This window comes from Bos indicus, chromosome 20, assembly GCF_029378745.1.
Source record: "Bos indicus isolate NIAB-ARS_2022 breed Sahiwal x Tharparkar chromosome 20, NIAB-ARS_B.indTharparkar_mat_pri_1.0, whole genome shotgun sequence".
NCBI classification, from domain to species: domain Eukaryota; kingdom Metazoa; phylum Chordata; class Mammalia; order Artiodactyla; family Bovidae; genus Bos; species Bos indicus.
Genome location: NC_091779.1, coordinates 34757338 through 34770914, shown reverse-complemented (window position 1 = coordinate 34770914; position 13577 = coordinate 34757338). Strand labels below are relative to the sequence as shown.

The following is a 13577-nucleotide window of genomic DNA, read 5'->3' as shown; positions in this document are numbered from 1 at the left end:
GATTCTAAGAGAATTATTCATAAAGACTGTTGTATCCTTTGGTCCTCCAGCTGGGCATTTGCTGAGGAAAAGAACTTGAATTTATCATGGGAGCAGGGAAGATGAGTCTTGGTGAAAGGGCTAGAGGGAGGGGACAGTGTTGGGGCACCCAGTTTAATGGCCAAGAAAGGAAATTTCTGTGGGTCAAGTGGATGCGGGTTTGAATGAATTTGAGGTTGAGTCGCCCCAATTCCAAGACAGTTTCCCCACCACACTCCAGCTACAGAAGACAATGGAGTACATGGCCAGTGACAAGAGCTGAAAATGGATTTCCAACTTCTCAAATCATTGGATCTCAAAGAACTCATACCTCTAGCCCCCAGAGTCAGAATTTGGAGCCTGCCTCACAGTGGACATCAATGGCCAGGCTGTGTCCAGAGAAGGAGCACTCATGAGGACAGAGACATTATGGTGGTATCTGGTTGGCTTGGTGTTCTTCCAATTCCTTGTGCACCTCTCAGCTCAACACCCCTGAAGGGTAATCCTAGAAGGGGGACACAAGGTGGTGGTACCCTTGAAATAGGCCTCAGATAGGGCACCAGTTCATACTTGGATTGGCAGTGGGTAGAAGGTGAAGATAAACTATAAATGAATGGCTGGACTGCGGCTTAATATCTGAAAGTGAAAGTCGCTCAGTTGCGTCCGACTCTTTGTGACCCAATGGACTATACAGTCCATGGAATTTTCTAGGCCAGAATACTGAAGTGGGTAGCCTTTCTCTTCTCCAGGGCATCTTCCCAACTCAGGGATTGAACCCAGGTCTCCCACACTGCAGGCGGATTCTTTACCAGCTGAGCCACAAGGGAAGCCCAAGCGCACTGGAAAGTGAAAGTGAAGTCACTCAGTAATGTCTGACTCTTTGTGACCCCGTGGACTGCAGCCCACCAGGCTCCTCTGTCCATGAGATTTTCCAGGCAAGGGTACTGGAGTGGGTTGCCATACTGGAGTGGGTAGCTTATCCCTTCTCCAGCAGATTTTCCCAACCCAGAAATCGAACTGGGATCTCCTGCATTGCAGGAGGATTCTTTACCAACTGAGCTATCAGGGAAGCCCTTAATATCTGAAAACAACTGGAAAACTATGACATTGCCTCGGATACCAGAGGAAACCTACTACCCAGTAGAGAATTAATACTTGATATTGTACAATTGGGAAGAACGATTGAGAAACACAGAGGATTATGTTTCTTGTTGAGTTACCACTGCTTTCTAAAGTAGGTTCATGTGGAAACTCATTTAAATTCATAGACGCTGTGCACAAAGTTCAACCAAAATTCAACCCCAAACTGATATCAAAGCAAATCTTCCTTCACTGATTAATCACTAAATCTGACAGGTAGCACCATTCACTAATGTCCCTACTGAACCCTCTGGGGATCAGAACATGGTCAGAGGTACCCATGGAGGACGTGCAGAAATACCCAAAGGGGCTCACAATATAAAAATGAAGTGAAGATGTATGGCAGCTCCTACTCAGATCAGTTTAGAATGAGTAGCTAACCAGTTTCAGGATGATCTGAAACTTTCCAGAACCATTGAGAACTCTGCTGATTCATATATTAGGAGATATATTATGTAAGCCATCCATATTTGGAAATAGCTGATATGTTTGTTCTCTCTAGAGCAGAAATGCAAAGTATTTCATGATACTAGAGAATATTAAGAGTAATTTCTCTCACAATTCTTCTGAGGGAAGACTAGGCCATGTTTGAGCTACTTTTAACTCTGTCTCTGTTCCCTCAACAATTTCACACCTCCGTTTTTTGTGGTTTGTTTAGTCACTAAGTTGTGTGTGACTCTTTGCAACCCCATGGACTGCAGCCCACCAGGCTCCTCTGTTCATGAGATTTCCCAGACAAGAATACTGGGGTTGCCATAAGCAATACACACACACATATGTGCACACACATATATACACATATATATATATTGCATCGTTCTTATTTGAAGACTCTGTTCCTGCCAGTCCCTTATTAGTCTAAGTCTATTTTCTGACCAATTTCTTGCTTTCTCAGGTCATCCTCCCATATTCACTCTGAAAATCTGAGGCAGTCTGCTGTAATAGAATTCCTTGCACCATATAATATTAGTCTTTGAAGTCGTATGTGCTGTACTCTGCTTAGTTGCTCAGTCCTGTCTGCCTCTTTGCAACCCCATGGACTGTAGCCCACCAGGCTCCTCTGTCTATGGGGATTCTCCAGACAAGAATACTGGAGTGGGTTGCCATGCCCTCCTCCAGGGGATCTTCCCAACCCAGGGATCAAACGCAGGACTCCTGCATTGCAGGTAGATTCTTAACCCTCTGAGACATCAGGAAAGCCCTTGGGGGTATTATATTACCCATATACATGTTTGGAGAGGTCTTCTGATTTTTCAGCTTCCTCCATGAATGATGCTTCTTCTCCTGTTAAATCCTTTATGTTCCAGCCAATTCCCCATCACCTCCCTCTTCTCTGGGACTGTTTCCCTGAACTTCAGCATTCCCTGAACTTCAGCATTCCCTTAACTAACTCCCATAGAAGCCTATTTTACTACTCCTGGAGATATTCTTAACAATGTATAAGCAACACTCACAGAAATGTGTATGAGATATTGTAGAATTTTAGCTCCAGAAGGTTTTCTGCATGAGGATTCTGTTGATGCTAGAATGAAATAAGTAATCAGAGGTAGGGGGCCATGAGAATTAGCTAAAATGCATTAACATTCATAATAACACAGTTACAGGTAGTACAGTATATGTGTAGTAACAGTCATTTACTCCTTGACTGTGTGTGAAGTCCCACTGTGTGTTTTAATGTAGGACCTTAAAACAACCTGGTAAGAAACAGAGCAAATATTGTTTCTAATGATAATCAGTGAGTGTGGCCTCCCAACCTCTCCCTTAATTTTTAAATGGGCCCAATAATTTAAAAACCAGTATTACTGGACAGAAGTAGTCTGGGCAGCATTGATATATCTTATATGGTAAGGGTAGGTGGATTTTGGCGAGGTGGTTACAATGGCTCTTTTTTATGCCTTGGAAGTCCAATTCTAAACATCCACTTCTATCGGGGACTTTGGGACTGCAATAACTGTATGAGATATGCTTTATTACACGGTGATGGAAGTAATCATGAAATACTTTTATGTCTTGCAGATGCTGGAACTTCTTCCCTTTTGATGTAAAATATAACATGAAGTCTTTGCATTAAAATCAGAGGCATAAAATTTGCTAGCATCTGTAAATATTTTATTCTTTAGGTACTCCCTGGTGCTGAAAAGAAAAGGTAGAGAACCTTGCCGGAATTTCAGTCATCACCTCCGTCCAAGAAGAAACCACCCGCGGTTTCTTTATCATAACAGCGCCCCCTGCTGCTTCAAAGCAAAGGCTTCGAGATTGCCCGTTTTCCTTTCAGTCTTTGAGAGACTCTGGAAACATGGCTGGAAAACATTATCCTCAACTGAACTACAGCCAGGGAAGTCTCAGGAGGGAATTCTTTCCTGACATAAAATTAAACCTGGCTTCAGCATATCTTTTGCGGGAGGGGGTGGGGGTGGGGGGTGGAAAGGAAGAAAACTTACTGTTGATGTTTCTTGGCTTGGCTTTCTATTCTGTTCTTAAAGCAACATTATTTTAAAAATCTGTAACAAAACCTGTCATCTGCCAAGTCAGCCCCAAGCCTCCCAGTCTCTCTCAGCACAACTTTCCCTGTCTTGCCCTCTTCCGTCGCCGCACTCCACTCACATTTGGCAAAATTTATTCATAAACAGATGCCTTTTAACTCACCGGTGGTAGGAGCGGTGACTGACCGTCTCCGCTGTGGAAGGGAATCTGGTGCCAGGAGTCCCACGGAGTCCCAGGCACGGGGGCGGGGGCGGGGGTGGGGGGCACCGATGTGGCAGTGGGGCTGCGGAGGAAACAGGCCTCCAAGTGACTTGCTTTCAGCCTTGCTCAGTGGAGAGCTGGCCCTCTACTTCAGAGGTGGCTCAGGAGCAACTGGCAGCAGGCGATGTATTTTCAGGTCCAACTGGACGCACTGCTTGTTGAGAGCGGAAAATCTGGAAGCTGTGGTGGGAGAAGGCTTTTGCCTCTCCTCTGTGCCTGTGGGAGATGGTGTACTGAAGATTACCCTGTGACCTGATTCCACTGGTGAGAAGGTGCCGGGTTATTTATTCACCCAAGGGGCAGATGTTAGAATCATTGAGTTGATTGATTTATTTTTTTTAATATTGAATGGTCTCAACCAGCACTCTGATGTTCTGGTGGATGAAAAGGATCCTGCATCTCAAGATGAGCCCACACATACTTAATAAACCGGTGCTCGTCTGTTGTTCAGTCGCTCAGTCATGTCTAACTCTTTGCGATCCCATGGACAGTAACCCTCTAGGCTCCTCTGTCCATAGGATTTCCCAGGCAAAGATACTAGAGTGGGTGGCCATTTCCTACTTCAGGGGATCTTCCTGACCTGGGGCTTGAACTCATGTCTCCTGCATTGACAAGTGGATTCTTTACCACTGAGCCACCAGGAAGGATCATGGGCAGATCAGGGAGTCACCTTTTTCTCTAGCATGACCTTCCTTTCTATTCCCATCAAAAATAGTGACTTAGAAAGTTTGTCCATGTGTGTGAGGATTACAGCAAGAGAACTACCACCCTTCAGCAGTTTTGTAGCACACAGCATGATCATTATATTAGGTTATACTGTGTAATAGGTTCTGGAATGTTCAGGCCTTGGTCCCTGGCTCTGAAGCTGCTACTCTCATTAAAATGCATTTGTAGGATGGGCTTCCCAGGTGGTGCTAGTGGTAAAGAACCCACCTGCTAATGCAGAAGATGTAAGAGATGAGAGTTCAGTCCCTGGGTCAGGAAGATCCCCTGGAGAAGGGCATGGCAACTGACTCCAGTATTCTTGCTTAGAGAATCCCATGGATAAAGGAGCCTGGTGGGCTACAGTCCATAGAGTCGCACAGAGTCGGACATGACTGAAGTGATTTAGCATGCACGCATATATGCAGGATAATAGAAGGCAATGTTTGGCATCATCTAACTGTACCCTGTGTAGACCAAGAAATTATATGTGATGCGCTCCACATAGTCTGCTAAGAAGGGGCCAAGATGGGGTGCTAGGATGCTAACACACTGAGAACTTGCCTGTGTGATCTGGTTTCAGAACTGCTTCTAACTGGTTTCCTTGCTTAAGAATATCTTCTTCAACTGGCTTATATAGGAGACCGCTTTTTGGAGGTGAAGTTGTCCACCTGGCTGGTGCACTGGGACAACCCAGAGGGATGGTATGGGGAGGGAGGAGGGAGGAGGGTTCAGGATGGGGAACACGTGTATACCTGTGGCGGATTCATGTTGATATATGGCAAAACCAATACAATATTGTAACGTTAAAAAATAAAATAAAATAAATTAAAAAAAATTAGTAGTAAAGTAATGTTTTATAGTGAACTGTGTTTTTGAAGGGAACAGCTAGCCAGTTGCCTAGCCAGGCCCTGAGGATGGGATGACATTAGTGATTGGGAAGTTGTTCTTGGAAGAAGGTGGGTTGAAGCAGAAGGGTCAGGCCAGAGGCAGTGGGAGTCACTTGGGAGGGTGTGGGAGGGCCTGTGAGGGATCACAGGTGGGGACACCTGGGCATCTTGGGGACAAAGGAGAGCACTGTGAGCTGGGGCTTGTTCCGTAGGGATGGAAACTGGGGTCCTGTGAAAGGAGAGGTACAAGGAGAGTGGGCTCTGAAGATAAATCTGATTTCTCTTTCACAGTTTTCTGAGGCCTATCCTGAGAATTGGCCCTACACCCCTCTTTATCTAGATACTTAGAAAGTGACTTCATTGTTCCTTGTCCTAACAGGTGACTTTCCTCTCCATCCTCTTGTGTAGGTCTCAGAACAAAGACAAGAGAGTTGAGTCCCAGAAGAGAAGCCACAGTCAATACCAGCTGTCATGACATTAGCCTGCCTGTCTGTGTCTCCTACCTGGTTCAATACAGTCTTACTCTCTTCTCTACTCCTTCATTTCATCTCATATCCAGGCAACCCTGATGATCTCACTGGCCTGCTAAAAGATATTAAATGTTGATGTATGGTCAACTGAATAATTTCTCACCTGTGGTAGATCAATTTCTTGTTATCAACTATTTAGCCCTCTTTCCTGAGAGAGGACTATATATCCTCATCCACAGCAATGTAACTTTTAGTGTCTCCTGCGTTGGAGGGGTATCCCTTGTTCTACTGATGTCAGGCGTGGCCATATGACTTATTTTGGGCAATAGAATACGAGCAGACATGACATAGGTCTTGTCTCTGGCAGAAGCTTCGAAAGACATCGTATGTTTCTGCCAGTCCTTTGCCTTGGGGAAACCAGGTTTCTCAAGGAAGAACAGATCTTTCAGGCTGAGTCAAAGAATAAGTTGAGAAGACATATGATATGGAGCCATAAGAGCCACCAATATGCAACACAAATGAGAAACAAATGTCTGTTGTTGTAAGCCACTGAGATTTGGGGTTTGCTTGGTATAACAACACAACTGACTCATACAACTCCACTCCAGTTTATCCTCAACCTACTTTTCTAGACTTGCACAGAATTACAGCAGCACATGTTCCCTACACTCCTGCCAATCTAGAAGCATCTCCATTTCCCAGCCACTCTCTGTGTTTCTTTTTCCTTTTGGCTGCACCCCATGGCATGTGGGATCTTAGTTCTCTGATAAGAGATTGAACTCACATTCCCTGCATTAGAAGGCAGAGTTTTAACCACTTAGATCACTGAGTAAGTCCCTCTGTGTTTCTTTTATTATCTCCTCGACCCCCATCTTGAACAAATCTTACTTTAGAGATTTTTCCAGCTAGCTCTAAATCTATCTTACCTACAAAATCTTTCTGAATGTCTTGGTTTGAAATGATTTTTCCTTTTTCTGAATTCCCAAGTTTATGCTACCAATCACTCTATTTGTTAATAATAAAAGTGCTATTTACAGAGCAAGTACTACATATCAGAGATAACTGTATATGTTTGTGTATCTTTGTACACTAGATGTTGATTTTTACCAACTGTGTTTGTATACACTAAGATTGGATAAAAACAAAAAGGCTTATTGTGGGTAAAAACATGTGAAAGGTAAACAAGAGGAGGTTGAAGAAAGTGGCAGGAGTCTTCTTACCACAGTGATTATCTGACGCTTGTGGAAGAAGATAGGGAGGATGGAAGACTGGATAGGAAGAGATTTTTTCAAGCTGCAATGCAATTCCAAGAACTGTTCTGCCAAGTCAATGGGAGTCTTTAAGCCAAAGTCACCTTTGTGGGCCAGAGGTCTTATAGCTCAAGTGATCTGCATTGGTGCCAGTGTTGTGCTTGACTGTTAACTGGGAGCAGCCTTGTGGGAATAAATGATAGTGGGTCCCAAACAACAAAAGCTGGGGTTATTCATCAGTAATTCACCCAACATAAAAGATGAGCAGTTCTTTACCGTGGTCACCACATCAACATTAGCTTGTTGAATCTTCATAAAACTCCTATGAGGTTAGGGCTGGTATCAGTTTTGCTTTAAAGTAAGGACACTGAGGCCTAGAGAGGTTAAATGACTTTGTTGCCATCACCCAGCTAGTAATGGGCTGGAGGCTGAGCTTTTCCTCTAAACTACCACTGACTTCAACTCTTGTCTCTTACTAAGCCATCAATGAGTAAACGCACCTTAGTGTTGTCTGTAAGAAGGTGGAAACCTGGGCCAACACTAATCAATGCCACTCTTGTTTTTCTTGGATCCAGAAATGCACAAGCCTCCCTTCAATTTTTATGACATGCAAGCTCTTCCCCTGTGGGTCAAGGGATAGAATTAGACATTTTTTCCAGAAGACTATCAGGCACTGTTCAGATAAACTGTTATGAATTATTTTATGAATAAAACAGCTCATTAGAAATACTTCCTAAAACCCCAAGGAAACAGGGTTCTCAGATATTTTATTCCTGTAACTCTTTTCTTTCTTTCTTTTTTTTTTTTTTAAGAGAAGGAAGTTGAGAATAGAGTGGATGAAGAACAAGATTTCAGAATTCTGAGCAGGGTTGAAGAAGATGTCCAAGAGAATATAGAGAGCCTTATGGGGTAAGAGACTGGAAAAGTGAAAGGGTTGGGAGAGCCTGGCTCCTTGTGACCATAGGCATAGGGTACCCAGAAGGGCAAGATGGAAGGGGCAGACCATTGAAGGTGTAAACATCTGATGGTCAGGCTTGAATTGGTGAAGAGCATGGAGCCTGGAAGGTAGCTGAAGCACTGGTTACCTAGAGATGCCATCTAACACAACATGGGTAAAACTAATTCTTGGATTTGGGGTTGCTGCTGCTCTGAGAGCTACTGAAATAAAGGCCTTGGGTCAATGAGAGCAGTGGCAGAGAGCTTCCCTCGTAGCTCAGTCAGTAAAGAATCTGCCTGCAGTGCAGGAGACCCGGGTTCGATTCCTGGGTTGGGAAGATCCCCTGGAGAAGGAAATGGTGACACACTCCAGTGTTCTTGCCTGGAGAATAACATGGACAGAGGAGCCTGGCAGGCTATAGTACATGGGGTCAGCAAGAGTCAGATGCAATTTAGCAACTAAACCAAATAAAACCAAAGGGTGGTAATAATGAAGATACTCACCAAACACTTGGTTAAAAATCCATGGAGGTCAATGCCATACTCAAAAGAAAGCAACCCATGGGCTCCAAGTCACGCGTGCATGTTAAGTTGCTTCAGTCGGGTCAGACTCTTTGCGACCCTTAGGACTGTGGACTCCTAGGCTCCTTTGTCCATGGGATTTTCCAGGCAAGATTATTGGAGTGGGTTGTCATGCCCTCCTCCAGGGGATCTTTCCCACCCAGGGATCAAATCCTCATCTCTTACATCTCTTGCATCTGTAGGCAGGTGGGTTCTTTACCACTAGTACTGCCTGGGAAGCCCCCAAGTCACAGATGTGAGGCCAAAAAGGGAGGAAAAAGAAACCAAATCCTCCCTGTGACAGTATAGTGGGTGGAGCCAAAGCTGCATGAAACCTCCAGAGAAAAATTAATACCTCACTTGCAAGTGCTGAAGAGGAACAAAGAAATTAAAAAATGTGAGGAAGGCAAAATCTACATTTTGCAACTGTTGTTATGACAGGGAGTTGCACCATTTCTGGAGAATACCAGGTGTATGTGTAGAGAGAAGTTAAGTAAGCTCCTATTCCAATTCCCTGCTCCAAAAATTTGTTCCATTTACTGTATTGTCCTCAGATAGATGATACAGCTGGTAAGAACAGATACTATACTTGCTCTTAGCTAAAAGACCTGGAAGGGATTCTTTCCTGTAATTCTTGAGCCATTATTCCAGCCCTATTTCCTGCTGCACCTAATCAGTGCTGGGTTGTTTTAGAATGCCTATTGTTTTGGTCTTATGAATCCATATTTTTTTCTCCTGAGTTTAATTTTTCTTTTCTTTCTTGTTCTGTGACTGTGTTTCCCATTATTGAGTTGTGAATGGTCTTGCTGAGAGAAGCAAATAAGGACCAACTTGATATTTTGAAAGGATACAAACTACTCTCCCCTCCCAAAAAATTAAAGAAAGAAAACAGAAGGACTTTTAGGGCTAGGGTTCATTTTCCTATAAACAAATATAAATAGGAGAGAGAGATGGGTATATGGTATGATATATAGCTATATCATGTGTATGGTGTGAATACATAAGATAGACTTCTTTTTACTGTAGTAAGTGGAGTTTATGCAGAATTCTGCCATGTGGTGAAATCAAAAGACTTCCTAGGCTGAATGCTCTGCAAGAATCTTCTGCAAGGGAAATTTTGTTGTTTTTGTTTAGTCGCTAAGTGGTGTCTGACTCTTTTGCTACCCTATGGACTGTTGCCCACCAGGCTCCTCTGTCCATGAGATTTCCCAGGCGAAAATACTGGAGTGAGTTGCCATTTCCTTCTCCAGGGGATTTTCTTGATCGAACACATGTCTCCCACATTGGCAGGCAGATTCTTTACCACTGAGCCACCAGGGAAGCCCAAGGAAAAACTAAAAGACACCAAACAAGCAAACATACACCAACCTTCCAGATCCTCCCTGGATCCTTCTATTTATCACTGTTCTCCTGACCACAGTGTATGGCTACCTTTCAGCTCTGTGTGAAGACCTGCCCGGGACATTAAAATGGGGGTGGGATCAACTCTGTCCTATAACCATTTTTAACTGGTTCTGTAAACAAGCCTAGTTTATGGGCTTATCATTAAAAGGCATTTTTGTTTGATTGCCACTTTAAGATGAACTCATTGGGGAAGATATTGTTTTCCTGCCTATGGAAGAAAACTATCAAGCATAATGACATTTCTGGTCATTCTAATTTTATAAAATGAGACCCCCAATCTCTTAAGTCTTATTTCAGAAATTAAGATCTTCAGTCATAATATGTTAATTAACTCCAATTTGCATTCACAAATAAAACGTCCTCCATTTGCTAGAGCCGGAACTGGACAAGTTTGTCTTTGGAGAAAAGGATATGATGAACTTCTTGCCTCTTCGTTCATCTTTCTCATCGGTCAATAGCTATTCTTTCTGACTTTGAGGTTAAAGATAGGAGAGGAAAGACAAAAAGGAAAGAAAAAACCTACTTAATTATGCTGTCTGTAAGCTGCCTTCTTGTTTTCAGAGCCTCACAGATGGTCCTCTAGACTTCCAACCTGCTTGGCTTTCAGATGACAGCAGTTCTCCTCATCTCTGATCTATTGTTCCCTTCATCCCTCAGCCTCTGATTTTCTGGTGCTTCTTCTTGCATAGATCTTCTCCAACCCAATTCCCTGTCCTGTGGCAGAAGTTCTTTTATGCATGTCTTTAGGATCCCACATAAAAGGACCCTGGACATCTCCACCTGGCTATAGGCAGCACGGATCTTGACTTGCAGTCAAAGAGGGACAAAGTTATCTCCTAAGCACAGTTCTCTCTGCTCCTCTAGAGCACCAGAGGGGCTTTAGTATATGTCAGAGGAACCTCCCAAACTCAGCAACAGAAGCAGTTTCTCTTAGAGTTTCTCCTTTGAAAGCTCTCCTACTAAACTCCAAGGCAGGAGTCAGCCTCACACTCACTCCTTGTCCCAGAGTGGAGGGTAGAACTCACAGTAAGGCTTTCTCTATCTGAAAGTGTTGAGTTAGTCACTCAGTCATGTCCGACTCTTTGCAACCCCATGGACTGTAGCCTACCAGGCTCCTCCTAGCCATTCCCTTCTCCAAGGGATTTTCCGACCCAGGAATCAAACCCTGGTCTCCTGCATTGCAGGCAGATTCTTTATGGTCTGAGCCACCAGGCAACCCCTCTCTATCTAAAACTTTCTCTTAAATCTCCCTCTTAATTTCCAGTTGGGGAATCTTTATCCCCTTGAAGTGGGTGTGGTGAGGTTGCTCAGTCATGTCCAACTCTTTGGAACCCCATGGACTGTAGCCAACCAGGCTCCTCCATCCATGGAATTTTCCAGGTAAGAGTACTGGAGTGGGTTGCCATTTCCTTCTCCAGGGGATCTTCCCAACCCAGGGATCGAACCCAGGTCTCCTGTATTGCAGGCAGATGCTTTACCATCTGAGCCACCAGGGAAGCCCCAAAGTGGGTGAAGGCCCTAAATCATGTACCTGATTCCATGCAATTTACTTAGAAATTTGCATCTTGGTTTTCAGCTTCTCCCCTCACTTGATATCTGAGGTTCTTTATATGGCATCAGCTGAATCTTTCATTTGATACATTTGATATTATGTGTCATAACTTTTCAGTGTCCTCTGCCTCTTTTAGCACCTTCCCTGGAAATTTCCATGTTCTTATGCTGCATACTCTACCAAGTCCCTAAAGTGTGTCACTTCCTGGGGCTTAGCCTTCCTTGGTCCTCTTCATCCTTTTTTGACACCTTACCTGTTCCAGTCACCCCTCCCCCCATAAGCACCCCCATCATATTGTAGATTTGGGGTTCCAGCCTCAAAGCTCTGCTCTTTGCTAAGGGAGCTGCGGTGACTCTTGGGAATGCTGTGTCCTGTGTTCTTAATCCACATCGGCGCTGGGCATGTTCATACACTGTCAGCTGAAAGTGACAACTTGACTCAGAAGTTTTCTTGTTATTGTTCTTCTTGCTTTTACTTCTTAGTAAAACCCTTCTTACCAACTAAATAGCTCAATTCATTTGCTAGTAAAAATTTCAAACAAATAAAATAGGAATAAGTGGGAACAGAGTGAGAGTGGGGTCTGGGAGACCACCCATCTGGCATCCTCCAGAGCTCCACAGGCACTGATAACGAAGCCCAGGGCTTCGGGAAACACACTTGGAAAATCTTGACTTTAAAACAAAATGTGACTTTTAAAACAGGAGCAAAGCATGGAAGATTGATTTGGGGGAAGGCTGTATGCCCCATAGTCCTTTAGAAGTCACACCATATGGGCCTCTGCCTCCTCTCTATGAAAATGAGTGAATGCTCGTGCCCCCAGCCCCGATTCCCCGCTTACTTCTGAGGCAATCAGCTTCTAAATGCCCCCTCTTGGCGAGACCTCAGTGCACTTTGGAATTTTGTTTATTTATTTCTCTAAAACCCAAGGTTCTGAAATGGAATCCCTATGATGAGACTCATAAAGGCAAGTGTGTCTTTTCTTTAAAAACAAAACAAAACAAAAAACCCCTAAACTAAAAACAAACAGTTCTCAAAACTTTATTCTTTGGATTATGTTTATGGCATTTTAGTGCCATTCCTTAAATCTCTAAACCGTATGAACTGCTGAGACTTGAACAGACTAATTATGTTGCTGGCTTTTTGAACCTTGACTGCCAGGGACTATGTTATTGCTTTGAGTTTTAAAAGAAGAGCCAAAATATCCCTTTACCTTTTCCATGTCATTTTTTTCCTGTACTGACACTGTGACATAGACATCATCTGGCCAACACAGAGGAATGGACTCTACCCTTCAGCTCTCCCACGTCCCAGCCACGTGGTGTTTACACTTTCTCATACATATTCAGATTTTCTGGTCAGGCATGTGGAGCAAGTCAAGTGGTTGCTTCTTAGGGAGGAATTGGCAGGATGACTCCACTTCTTTTTGGGTGAGCAGAAAGATTCATGAAGACTAGAAGGAAAAGGATTCAGAAGTAACACTGGAAAAAGAAAATCATCTCTTTTCTCCCCTACAATCCTTTCTCTGTTGGTGACTCCATAAAAGCTGGTGTTTAGGAAATAGGACTGTTAAGGGCTCAGGTCTATTGAGTAAAATATGCTACCATGATCCTGACAAGCCACACACTAGGGATGATCAGAGTTGGAAAGGCCTGGACCCACAAAAATTTTGGAATGATTATCTTGCATTGCCTGCACTTTATCCCTGGGAGGAACAAAGTCCAGAGCTGGTGGTGGGGTCAGGGGAGCCAATGAGGAGGCTTGTGGGGCTTCTTGTGTGCTTTCCTTACCACCTGGGGATCCTTGATTGTTGAGCAGTCTGAAGAGAGCTGAGATTCTCAGAGCTTTGCTGAGGAATGACAGAAGACTGATGTGAGCTGTGGAAGCAGCTTTCAGGATGTGTCTGCTCTGA

The 13577-nt window shown here is 43.8% G+C and overlaps 1 pseudogene; it reads right to left on the bottom strand.

Annotated features, from left to right (window-relative positions):
* Nucleotides 1-9152: 9152 nt before the first annotated feature.
* Nucleotides 9153-9331, bottom strand: LOC139178078 (U2 spliceosomal RNA; annotated as a pseudogene).
* Nucleotides 9332-13577: the final 4246 nt, after the last annotated feature.